The sequence below is a fragment of the Colletes latitarsis genome, chromosome 6 (assembly GCF_051014445.1).
Source record: "Colletes latitarsis isolate SP2378_abdomen chromosome 6, iyColLati1, whole genome shotgun sequence".
In the NCBI taxonomy this organism is placed as follows: domain Eukaryota; kingdom Metazoa; phylum Arthropoda; class Insecta; order Hymenoptera; family Colletidae; genus Colletes; species Colletes latitarsis.
The window spans coordinates 13,266,079-13,278,265 of NC_135139.1; the positions used below are offsets into that span (position 1 = coordinate 13,266,079).

The 12,187-nt window shown below is 36.3% G+C and overlaps 1 protein-coding gene across 8 annotated transcripts in view; it reads right to left on the reverse strand.

The window, feature by feature from the left end:
• The window catches only part of LOC143343081 (rho guanine nucleotide exchange factor 17), an 86,647-nt gene extending 74,460 nt beyond the window's left edge, over positions 1-12,187 (reverse strand). For 4 of the 8 annotated variants that reach the window (XM_076767622.1, XM_076767621.1, XM_076767620.1 and 1 more), the window contains exon 1: positions 6,395-6,712. The gene's annotated coding sequence lies outside the window, so the exon portion shown is untranslated. Of the gene's footprint in view, positions 1-6,394; positions 6,714-10,500 lie in introns of those variants that run through there. The other 4 variants (XM_076767617.1, XM_076767613.1, XM_076767616.1 and 1 more) reach the window with 3 other exon arrangements.

The window sequence follows — 12,187 nt, forward strand, 5'->3', positions numbered from 1 at the left end:
GCTATCTCGTAAGTAGTCGTACCCACACTGTTTATAAAAGAAATTTGTTTAAATCATGTGCTACGTTTAAGATTTTGCGATAAATTTTTTGCTATAAATGGACGCATGGGTGGAGATAGCTTGTACCGAATTTTAACAAAATTGATTATGCGAGACATAATATCAATCCAGAAAAGTTACGATGCTTTGCGGAGGCAATTTTATTTTATTTACGTTGCCGTTTCACATTGAAGATGACTTTTATAGCTCACATTCTATCGAGGGAGTCTCAACAATCTATTCTCGTTCGAAACCTTGCCCAGATAACATTGATAATTAAAAAAGAGTTGAGAGAAATCAAAATCTACATGTCTATTTAATAGAACAAGTTCTACAAGTAATATATGAATCTTGCGAAAGAAACTTTTTTTTTCTGTTGTCAAATCTAATTATTTCATGACTTCGAATTACATTGTAGGTATTTTATTATTTTTACATAGTTTTTAAATTTGAATTCATACTTGAACTATTTCTACTATTATTGTAATTTCCGCTTTGCTTCTTATTTAGATATTGTTTTTGCTGCCAAAGTTTCTCTCGAATGTTTATAGATTATACAATTATTTTTATTTCGAAGACGACTCGAAACGTATGAGATAAATATCGTAATAAAACTGGTTTTATTTAAGATTGATAATTCTTAATAAACTCGAACCAAAATGAGTTTGACACGAGTGAATTAGAACTTCTCATAAGCAGGTGGAACGTTGGTAGACTCGTTTATTGGCACTTTGCCTGTTATGATTTTCGTTGGGAATCGCTACACCGGATTTAAATGATTCAACGACGATGGGAAAGAGGTTTCGCATCCGCTGAAGTGGTCTGACACACGAAAAATATACGAAGAATTTAAAGAACATTGGCCATCCAAGATTTTGACATTTTCAAAATCGAAAGTATCAATAATCGATAAGTTCTGTAGAATATGATTGCAAAACTTTAAATCTAACATTCGTTTATATTTTTAGATGTGTTCTTTTAATTATTCGCATGCGCGAAAAAAATGTAGCTACTATTGATTTTGAAAAAAAAAAATAATTTGATAACATAAAAAGAAAAATTAATAAATTCAAAAATACATACAACAAATTCTCATAGCTTGTAGTAAATGTCTACTGTAAAAAAGTAATTGTTTCTATTTTTGTACATGCTTTTTTTGATACTCCTATTTAATATTAATTTGTATTTTATGTGGTATAAAGTTATGTTGTGGTCGTAACGTTGTATACAAGGTGTTCGGCCACCCCTGGGAAAAATTTACAAGAGTAATTCTAGAGGCCAAAATAAGACGAAAATCAAGAATACCAATTTGTTGATGGAGGCTTCGTTAAACAGTTATTAACGTTTAAAGTTCCGATCGTACTGAATTTTTTTTCTCGAAAATGCGCAAGATTTCGGAGGTATATCTATTCACCAAAAATTATTGTAATTGACACCCGCAACCGAAAATAATTTTTCCAGAACGATTTGAAATTTTTTTTTTCGCTGAAAAATTTAGGCACCCTACACCCCCCTGTCGATTTTTCTTAAAAATTCCTTTTTCATTTTTAGTAATTTTGATTGGCGCCCTACAGAAAAGTTGTCTAATACTTTTTTGTAGGTACCCATGAGCTCTACTTCAGAAAAAAGTTTCATTGAAATATATTCACAATTGTAGGAGTTATGGCTGTTTGAAAGTTGGACCATTTTTATGGGGTTTTTCTCATTTTGCGGGGTCAAAGACCAACTTTTCGAATATTTTTGCGATTTGTACATATTCTCCAATAAAATACGCGTAGTTTGCTTTTTTAAACATTAAAATCGTCCAATCCGTTCAGAAGTTATGACGTTTTAAAGATTCGCATGAAAATTCGGGCAGACATTTCTGGCCAGAAATTATATTTTCGGTAAGGAATTTTTTTCTCGAAACTGAGTAGGAATTCGGGGGTATGTGTAATGACCAAAAATGCTTGTAATTGATCCCTGTAATTAAATATAATTTTTTTAGAATGATTTGAAAATTTTTTTTGTCGTCGAAAAATTTCACACCTTCTCGAATTTTTTTCTCGAAAGTGGGTAGGATTTCGCGGGTATGTCTATTCACCAAAAATAATTGTAATTAACCCCCACAACCGAAAATAATTTTTCCAGAACGATTTAAAATTCTTAAATTTAATTGTTAATAGCTTTTTAACGAAGCCTCCATCAACAAATTGGTATTCTTAATTTTCGTCTTATTTTGGCCTCTAGAATCCTCTATTAAAATTGTTCCCAGGGGTGGCCGAACACCCTGTATAGTTCTATATAATCGTATTACAATATTTTTAAATTGTTGTTTCATTGCTATTAATGATGTAAATAATTTTCAATATTTCTATATAGATTTTAATATTGATCTAAGATTAAATATATTCATCTATATGCTTCTGCATTTACGTGTTTACCTTATACATTATCAACATTTTTCGAGAGTATAGATGATCGTAATACATAAATACAAAGCTATTAATTGATTTTAATCTGATAATTTTAATTTCTCTTAGGTATTGTGCCCATTTCCACTCTTTATAATTCATGAATTCCATTCAATTTTTCTCGTGTTTACTACATCGCACACATCATTAAACTCTCACAATGTGTCGCCCCACTTTTAGGAAAACGGAACTTCCTTCAATATTTTACGGGTATTCGACGTCTCAGAATATTTATTTCATGATAAAACATTGTGAATAGTTTACATAAAACTATTTATTCATCGTTGACAAATAGTAATTACCAATTGTCGTTAAGAGTTCAGGTAAAATCAGGCAATATTATGGCTGTAATATATGTATAGATTTAAACATCAAACAATAGTACACGGTGGATTGTAAGATTTACATTCTTGAAAAGGGCTGTTATAAAATACAATTAATTTATCGAAATTATTCTCAAGATAAAATTATTCATATTATTCCAATGTATTCATTTATGTTCAACATTTCCATTTAATAATATATATTGTACTACCAATTATCTTTACTTTTAAGGTTTTCGACCTAAAAAGGGCTAGCTACCGCAGTTGAAACGTAGCGCAATAAAATAACGAGCTTTTGTTCTTACAGTCATACAAAATATTATTTTTATTCAAGGATAATGGTTCCACTATATGATAAACAGAAACGTGTACGGAATGAAATACAAACGAAAGAAATACCGTACGATATTAGTTGAAATTCTTTGGAACGTTATCACGAAACCAGACACTACTGGAATCTCTGCTGTGCTTCAGCGAATTTGATGAGAGAAATTATTGCATCAAAATGAAGGCGTTTTCGTGTCCAATTTAAAATCTTGATCTTTTGGAGAACCGTCTTTCTTGGCACATCGTGGCACGATGCGAATAAGGAAAGCGTCGAAGAAAAAGTGGCAACCACATTCCGTTCCGGCGACGTTATTTGCACGGGGACGCAACGAGCCTTGGTGCAAACAACCGATAAACATACGCAATGCTTTGTCATCGTAATGTGGCAGAAGACGTCGTTGGGTTTATTTGCGAAACGATAAGCTGCTGCAACATGCTGAGATGTGTCCACGGCTCTTTCGCTTATTCTCTATGGTCAACACTGACTTGAAAAGTTTTATTTCTATTTTTTTTACACAAACACAATTAATTATTTCAAATTTCTTTCGCGTTGCGTTCAAGTTTCGCGATAGCCTGTTTGGTAGCCGCGAGTTGTGCTAAACTTAGCACACTACGAGCAAAAGGTACAATAGCCTCCACGTAGAAACTTTTGAAATACATTAATTTTTCCATAGGAATAATACAAATGAATGCATTTAATAAAAGAATAAGTGCTAATTTAAGTCAGTTGAGATCAATTTTATAAAAGAATTTGTCGTTAGTATATTTAGTGGACGTAATGCTTTTTAATGTAAATTCATGTGTTGTAATTGTAACTTTTTGTACATACAAGATTTGATATATGTATAGCAATGTATTGAACACTCGTGTGTATAAATGATTTTATATTTGTATAACTTAAATATGATAAAAATAAAAATTAGTTTATCAATTCAAATATAATAATAAATGTAAAACAACTATAATTTGTATTTATATGTTCAATACATTACTATCCATAGCAGTTTCGTAAGTATAGGTAATAAAAATTATAACTCTTGAGTTTACTGAAAAAGGAAAGTATGTCCATTACTCGTATTATACTAATAACAAATTTTTTACTTCATTGATTAACCATTTCGATGTAGTTTTATTATGCACAAATGATCAGAATAAATAAGTGATCAGAAATAATTTATATTTTTTCTCAGTATCTCAGTGCAATTTCAATAAATGAATCTTTATTTTGTCGACCAAGAAATCGATTCAGACAATGAAATCAAATAAAATGTGATGAAATAATTATCACAAGATAATAGATGTCTTTAAACCATAGAAAATTGTCATCCAGTTATTAAATTACCCTATATAATTTATAATTTTCTCTTCTTTAATTTAGATTACCCAGTTCGGCTAATTTCCAAGAATATTTTCAATAACGTTACTGATATTAACTATCTATTTCAACAGTATTTTAAATAAAACCTATAACATACAAATTTCAATATACTTTCTATTATTTCTACGTTCGTATAATTTTGTAAATGCAAACTTTGTACTTTGTTTTAAGGTTAACGTGCTGCAACAATCGCCTCTCGCGGATTTACGCTTCGATCGAATTGATCGTGAATACCACCTTCGCGTTCTTCTATCTAAAAATGCGAAACCTTCCGCACTCTCGAAGCTCTCTTTTCGGGGAAACTGTTCTAAAGATAGAGGGCATGTTGTAACCTTTTAACACCAACACGACCGTCGTTCGCCCCTAGCTCGCTTTATACGGCCCTAATTTGTCGCGACGATTCGAGAATCGGGCAGATTCGCGTCAATCACTTTTAATTGTCGGGAACATCTGCGCGATTGTGCGACTGCACACGTAGCCGGGCAATTGTACTCAATGATAAACAATGAATACGAGCGAGACGAAAGTCTCGCGTGCCTCGGTTAGGCTCATCGATTGTTATCGTCGTTCTCAGAGACATTCATTCCACTTCGATATCGCGAAATGGTAGATTATTTAATGTCAATCAGTGGTGGATTCATGGGGGCCATTCCTCGATCAAAGAATTAGAATATTTAAGAAAATATATTTATTATTCAATTTATATTGAATTTTATAAACGTTGTTAAGTATAGACTTGTATGAAATGAACTTGATTATTTAGGTTACTATCGGATAAAAATATAATAAATAATAATATGAATGAATTAGAAACAAATTCCTAACTGTGCAAAAGAAGATACAAAAAGGCTTCTGGATCCACCCCTGACGTCAACGAACTAAATTTATCCGTAAATGTAAATTATTCTTGATACTATCTATTTGGCCCATAACTTTGATGGAATGTACAATTTTAGTAACTAAATTTGCTAATCATAATTGATACCGACACGAACCAGATGGAATACTTCGATTTATTGGTGATATAAGTAGAAATAAAATGCATAATAAACTTTCATAATATTTACTTGCCTCTGTGCTCGACAAGCGTTTTAACAAATATGATAGGTATAATGCTAGAATAGAAATTCTGGGAAAACTGTCTGTGACCTAGAACCATGGAAAATTGGTGAAAATAAACTTACAACGTTTATATATTTTTAGTAGCATTCCGAATACACAGTATACTTTTATCGAAATCAGATTAATTTTATACTTTGCAAACGTTTTGAAACTTACGAGCGATAGTGTAAGCATCTACAAATAAATACGCTGTAAAATCCTATTACATTATCTTTAACTGTGTCATCATCAGCTTCGCCAGCACAAGCGTAATGAACTACAAATACAGTTAAGCGTGTGCATATCCCACGAAGTATGAAGTACCACTTTTTGGAAAACAGAAACTCCACTCATTTTTTCATTATACCTGGAACGATTCCTATACTTTCTACGGACAGAAATTCTGACAAACCGGTCTCTACCAGGAATGGTTCATAAATTATATATACCTGTTTATCCATTACTCCATACGTTAAAATTAAAATTTCAATCAGAGCACGGAATATTTTCCAAGAGAAAAACATCAAAATTCATCGAAAATAAATTGCTACACGTTGATTGCTTTTGGTTATCTGTTGTTCGAGTAAAATTGAATTCTAGTCTCGACTGTATTGCAACAAAGAAGAAAGGTCAGTCCTGGATTAAAGGGAATGTGGCAGCTCGACTAAAACGTTCGATCCAATAGACGAAATAATTTCTTCTATGGCCAATCATTCTTTCTCTCTGGAGCACGAGTGTTCGACCAATCGTTGAAAAGAAGCTCGTTCGCTTACCGATTAATCGAGACAGCCGCATGCCGTGGCGACGATTCGACTGGACGAGTATCCCCCCGCGACGCCGATGATTCCTGCTCCCCGAGGTTGACGTAGATCTTGATGTCGCACGAGCACCGGTACCGGCGATGTCCTCGAGGCCTCTGGCTCAAGGTCGCGTCGTCGAACGACTGACGAGTCACGAAACAGCAACGTTTGGGTGGCACGGGCGTGGCGTTCGCCAAAAAGTTCTATCGAACACTGGCACCGGCTAGGAGACGAGCGGAGGATCGAAGAAACGCGGTCGGTTCGCGGATCAGGAATATGATGCCACCTTGGTGAAAGCCTTCGCGAAGAAGAGGCTCCCTTGCCGCACCGAGTGCCGCTCCCGCTAAGCGGAAGATTATCTAAATAGACTCCGTGCTACCAGAGAGAGGAGAGAGGGAGAGAACGAGACAGCGGGGAGAGAGGACCCGAAACGAGGTGGTATTTATACGTCGTGTCTTTTGGAAAGCCAGTGGATGCCGCGACCAGGAACATCCCCCTTTTGCGGCTTCGAGGAGGGGAGACAGCCCGAATACCGTGGGTCTTCAATGTTTACTGTCGACTCTTCGGGAGAACTTCTCCGAAGATTTTTAATCGACGAACAGCGGAGTGTTTGCATCGAAAAACTAACCGAAAGTCAACTCTTAAAATTTTGCTTAGCACTGTACAAAATTGTATTGATTTTCCAGCAGACCAAAACTTTGATTTTAGACAAATGGAAACTACGCAATCTAAAATTTGTCTCAGTATTTGGTTTTGTAAGATTTATGGATCTTATGCAAAATTTCCTTTAACACCTAATTTCGAGAATTAATTTTGTTCAGTTTCAGAGGTAGTTAAGAAATCCTAGCTATAGGAAGGAAGTTAAAATTACCATAAAGTAAATAAATTAAATACCACAAAGTCAGCTACGTATTCATAATTCGTAGATCATCGTGTGTTACGTCTGATAAAAAATGATGATGCGAGTGACGCGGGTCTACGATAAATTGATTCTTCACGCACGATTGAACATGATACCGCGCTAATGATCAGTGTGAAATAACTCACTGCAGAAGCACATTTATACTACAATTTCCGTTACTGTAAAGGAAGTTTCCCTTTCTGAAAATGAAGCAGATGCATTCTTCTAATCTGTAATATCTTCGTTAACTATAAGTGCATGAATCATTCTGAGAACGAGAAAATTTACTTCAGCGCCAATAATAGGTCTCGGTTAGCCGGCACCGATAAGGAAAATCTTATTTGAATATTTTCGCACCTGTCTTGATTCAGCTGCCAAAACTGATTGCTTCGTCCGCCATGCGGAATTCCTCTAATAATGACGCGGCAGAGAACACAATTATGGTTTGAAAAATATGACTTGTACCATTTATTAAATCAATAGCAAAGAATTTTTAATGGCACTTTAAACGTATGTAAATGAAACTCAGTTGTGTCGATGTATCATTAATTTATACATATTACTTTATATTATTCTAATAGTATTCTAATAGTAGAATAATATAAAGAATATTACTTTTCCTCGCATCGAGAATACTAAAAAAAAGTGGTCGTGCACACCTAATAGTTAAAATTATCCTATTTTACCGTATGTATAATTTTTTATTTAAGTAGTGTCTCTTCTAAGTCAAACGAAATATTCTTTTCAAACAAAAAATTCATTTCTTCACTTCGACTTCATGCATTCAAAAAATTACTTCAACGTATTACAATGCTTTCCCTCGATTTCCATTGGAATCTAAAAACACAGGCTTGCAAAAGCTGGCTACGAAAATTGCGCATGCACCGAAGCGATTCGCGTACCAGCCACTTTCTCGTCCCTCGTTCCACGCGTTTCTTTATCGTCGCGGGGATCAAGATTCGTCCTCGATTTTCACGCGATTTATATCCCTCGGTGGAGACCATCTATGAAATGGGAATAAAAAAATATCGACACCCGTCACGGTTCGTCGTTTCGGTGCAACGTAATGTGCCATGTTAGAGAGACTTGGCGCGCACTGCGAGGCAACGAGCATTCTTAACACAATGCCGATTTCTTTCCTCCCCGCAACGACCAACGAGGAGCAGCAGGGCTTCCGGCATTGCAGAGATTACCAGCGAACTTCGACTTTCACCGATCGATAAAAAATCAAGATCTTTTCCGCTCGAACAACGGCTCGGAGCTGCGCAGGACGATCGAACATTATATTCATAAATAGCGGACCAACATGCTCCATTGTACTTTCTCATACGGTTATCGAAGCTGCACTCATTCTCCTGGAGGATACGGATCGTGATTCTGTTACACTTTAACTGGGAGACTTCAGCAGGTGGAGTGTACTTTAGACACTGCTGTGATTAATAAGTGATTTGGAACTCGTATCTGCACGATGGGTAATATGGGATCTATGGTTCAAACGTTTTGAATATTAGGACAGAGAATTCTTTTATAACTGTCGTAACTGTTAACAATATTGTAACGATCGTTGTTTTCCTATTATTACCTTGCCATTAAATTCGAATTTTAGATAAGGATCTGTTGCTTTTATGGTTTTAGGTTAAAGTTAGTTAGTTTTGCTCCAATATTACTCAAGCATCATTGAAGTATCTTTTATATGGGTTATCTTGTAGTATGTATGAAAACTAGATTAGATACGAGGAATAGAATATTTTTAGTTCAGCGACGACTGCGTTCAATATGATAATTCACTTTGTACTCATTTTGAAATTATATAGATAAATAGATATACATATATGTCGATAGTGTTCATTCTACACTGTGTTTACTAGTCACATTCCTGTTATAAGTGACTTTGTTATCCCAGTATCTGGTACATACTACCATATTTCTTTTCGTGACAGGAGTTTGTTAGACATTTTTATTTTAGAGGTCCGAGTTCACTTACTGATAACATTAAAGTACTTGACACATTTAGGATATAGATCTTTGTCTGTGTTATGTTATGATGAAAATACACAACCAAACTCGATTATAGTGGATGCAATGAGCAGAAAACCATAATGCACGCTTACATTGGACTTGTTTTGAGTCACATGACAGAGAGCCCGTTTTTCAATGATTGGTGTAGGTGATAAACGATCGCTAAAAGAAGGTACAATTGCTTGTGACGTTCCTTGTACTCCTTGAAAAATTCAGTGTGCAGTAGAAGCTCAAGGGGCACGAGTACGTGATGCAATATATGGTTGCACCAAAGAATTTCCAATTTCGGTCAAGAAATGGCGTCGACGATACTCGTTATTTGTATGCCATGAGGGATACGGAGATGTAAATATGACCAAGGTATTGCAAGCAAAAATAGGTGGTAATCGTTTTGTCGAAAACACCTACACCTCTTTTCATTATACTATAATATTTTGTGACCTCAGATTTTTTGTTTTCTTCTGTCCCTCCTTCATTCCTCGTGCAATATGTGCTCGGTAGAGTTACAAATCGTCCTTTTCTTTGGGATACACGAAATCACAGTGATCTTGAGCTTATGGTCAAAAATAAAATCCAAATAGTAATTTTTCATTGTTGTCATTTAAATGACACACATTTCCATTACTTTACTTCTGCATGGAAATTTCGACGCCGGTCAGTATAAATTTCAAAGTATTTGCATCACAAGCAATTCAAACTTTCATACAGTACTTATGTAGTTTTAATAAAACGTACTACGTAAATAAGCAAGCGACCGCGAAATGGGATAAGTTATTCATCAATTGTAGACTCCGGGATTATATAGCATCTTCACACATTGCATCTATTTATCAAACACGCATAAAAGCTAATTTGTTCCTATTTCTAACATTTCATTCGTACGTGTTTGATTTGGCTTTACTCTTATCGCTCCTGGCTTTGTCTCGCGCTTCGATCATTCGCCTTGAACTCTCACTTACTACAGTATCTACGCATTCAAGTTCATGCTAACTCCTGATATTCAAAGTTACAAATGTCTACTTGTATTCTGAAAGGATTGTACGTCTCATTTATTCTGTTTACATATCATTTTTGTTAATGCAAACTCGAATATTAACTGTACTACTCGATAGTTGCATTTAATAATTTATGATAAGGATCACGTGCAGCGAGTACTTACTCCTGCAAAGGTTCGACAATGCTTCCCTCGATGACATCCACGTAATTCCACTTGAGGAAGTATTCCCGTTCAACAGACACGCAGATATCCATAACAAGAACTTCGTAAAATCGATTGTGTTTCATGCACGACGTAGTATCACCGATGCTGTTTTAGCGATGCGCGAACTACAAAACACGACGTTGGCACGTTGCACATTGAAACCGAAATTTTTCTTATTTTCAAACTCGCCACATCGTGTGTCGTTTCCAGACGATCGTCGATTCGATGTCGTTCAACCGCGAACATTACTCGACAACAGCTCTGCACGGATAACGATAACAAATGTTAGACAAATCTAATACGCTCCACTTCGTTTTGCCCTTTCCTATTTCGTTTCGATTCCAAACGATTCGTGAAATTAACTCGTCGAAAAAAAAAACACGTTGCTCCCTCTGTTCAAACGTAATCAAACATTTATCGAAAATCTTTGTTCGGCGAGATCGAGCGATTCGTATGTGAAATGTCGCTTATTGCGAGCCTTATCGGAGCAAGATAATATTATCATAATGTTGGATTCACAGCGAGTTTGTTCGTAGATCCGCGAATGGTAACCAACAAAAAGAAACTTGTCCACACTTTGGGCTACTTCTCTGCTAGATAATCTTAAAGTCAATGCGACTAGATTAGTAAATCACGAATTCATTTTTCTATCGGAAGTCACGTATCACCGTAGGTATCTTTCAGGATCCTTCGACCGTGCTAGATCACTTCTCTCCGATCTTAATTAATCACGAATGCACTTGGAATTAAACGCACGGAATGCAGCGGCACCGCGACGATACGAAAGCACTTTCACTTGAAAACTTTTTCGCCGCACGATCAATTTTCGTACCTTAATTGATCACGAATCACTTGGGACGCTGATAGCGCGCTGCAACGAGTACCGACGTCGGTCAACAGACGTACATAAATATTTTTATTTCCCAAGAGCACCGTACTTTTATCTTAATCGGCCGTAAGTGCACGTATCGCTTTATCAGTTTACGAGAAACGACACCGCGAACGCTTTGATTTACTCCACGAACTCCGTGCCCCGGTTGCAATGGAAACATTAATCTCCTCGAGTTATACGTGGAATTATATTCCGTAACAGTAGCATATTAAAGATGATAATGCGAACCACTTAAACCAGTTCCGGCGAGAAAATCACCCGTCACCTCCGTTCCTCCGAACGATTAATTGATTAATTATAGAATAGAGTACCTCGAAACATTTGCTTTCTCCGTGACAAACGTTCGACCTTCCTTTCCCCAAAAAAGCTTCCAATCTTTAGAACGTATCATTCGACTCGCTTAACCTCTCAATTCCCGTGGCCGCGTTAACAAGCAAACACTCAGTACCATCATCTACGCGAAAACCAGCACAACACCGACGAACCACCAAATCCAACGAGCTTACGGGATACGGGTGTCAACGAGACGTTCCACTGAGTTTTCTGCTCAAACTTCGATCGATAAATCCTGTCCTCGACGAAGGATCGCTGTGTCCAGGACCCGGCGGGGGCAGGAAAAAAGCGTCGATGGTCCTGGGATCGTCAATCACCGAGGGCGAATCGGGTTCAGCGGCGGTCCAGCGGGCTCAGCAGATTCGATCAGCAGCGCGATCGGCGGATGAACCGTAGCCGCGCGCGCGATAAAATGCAGGC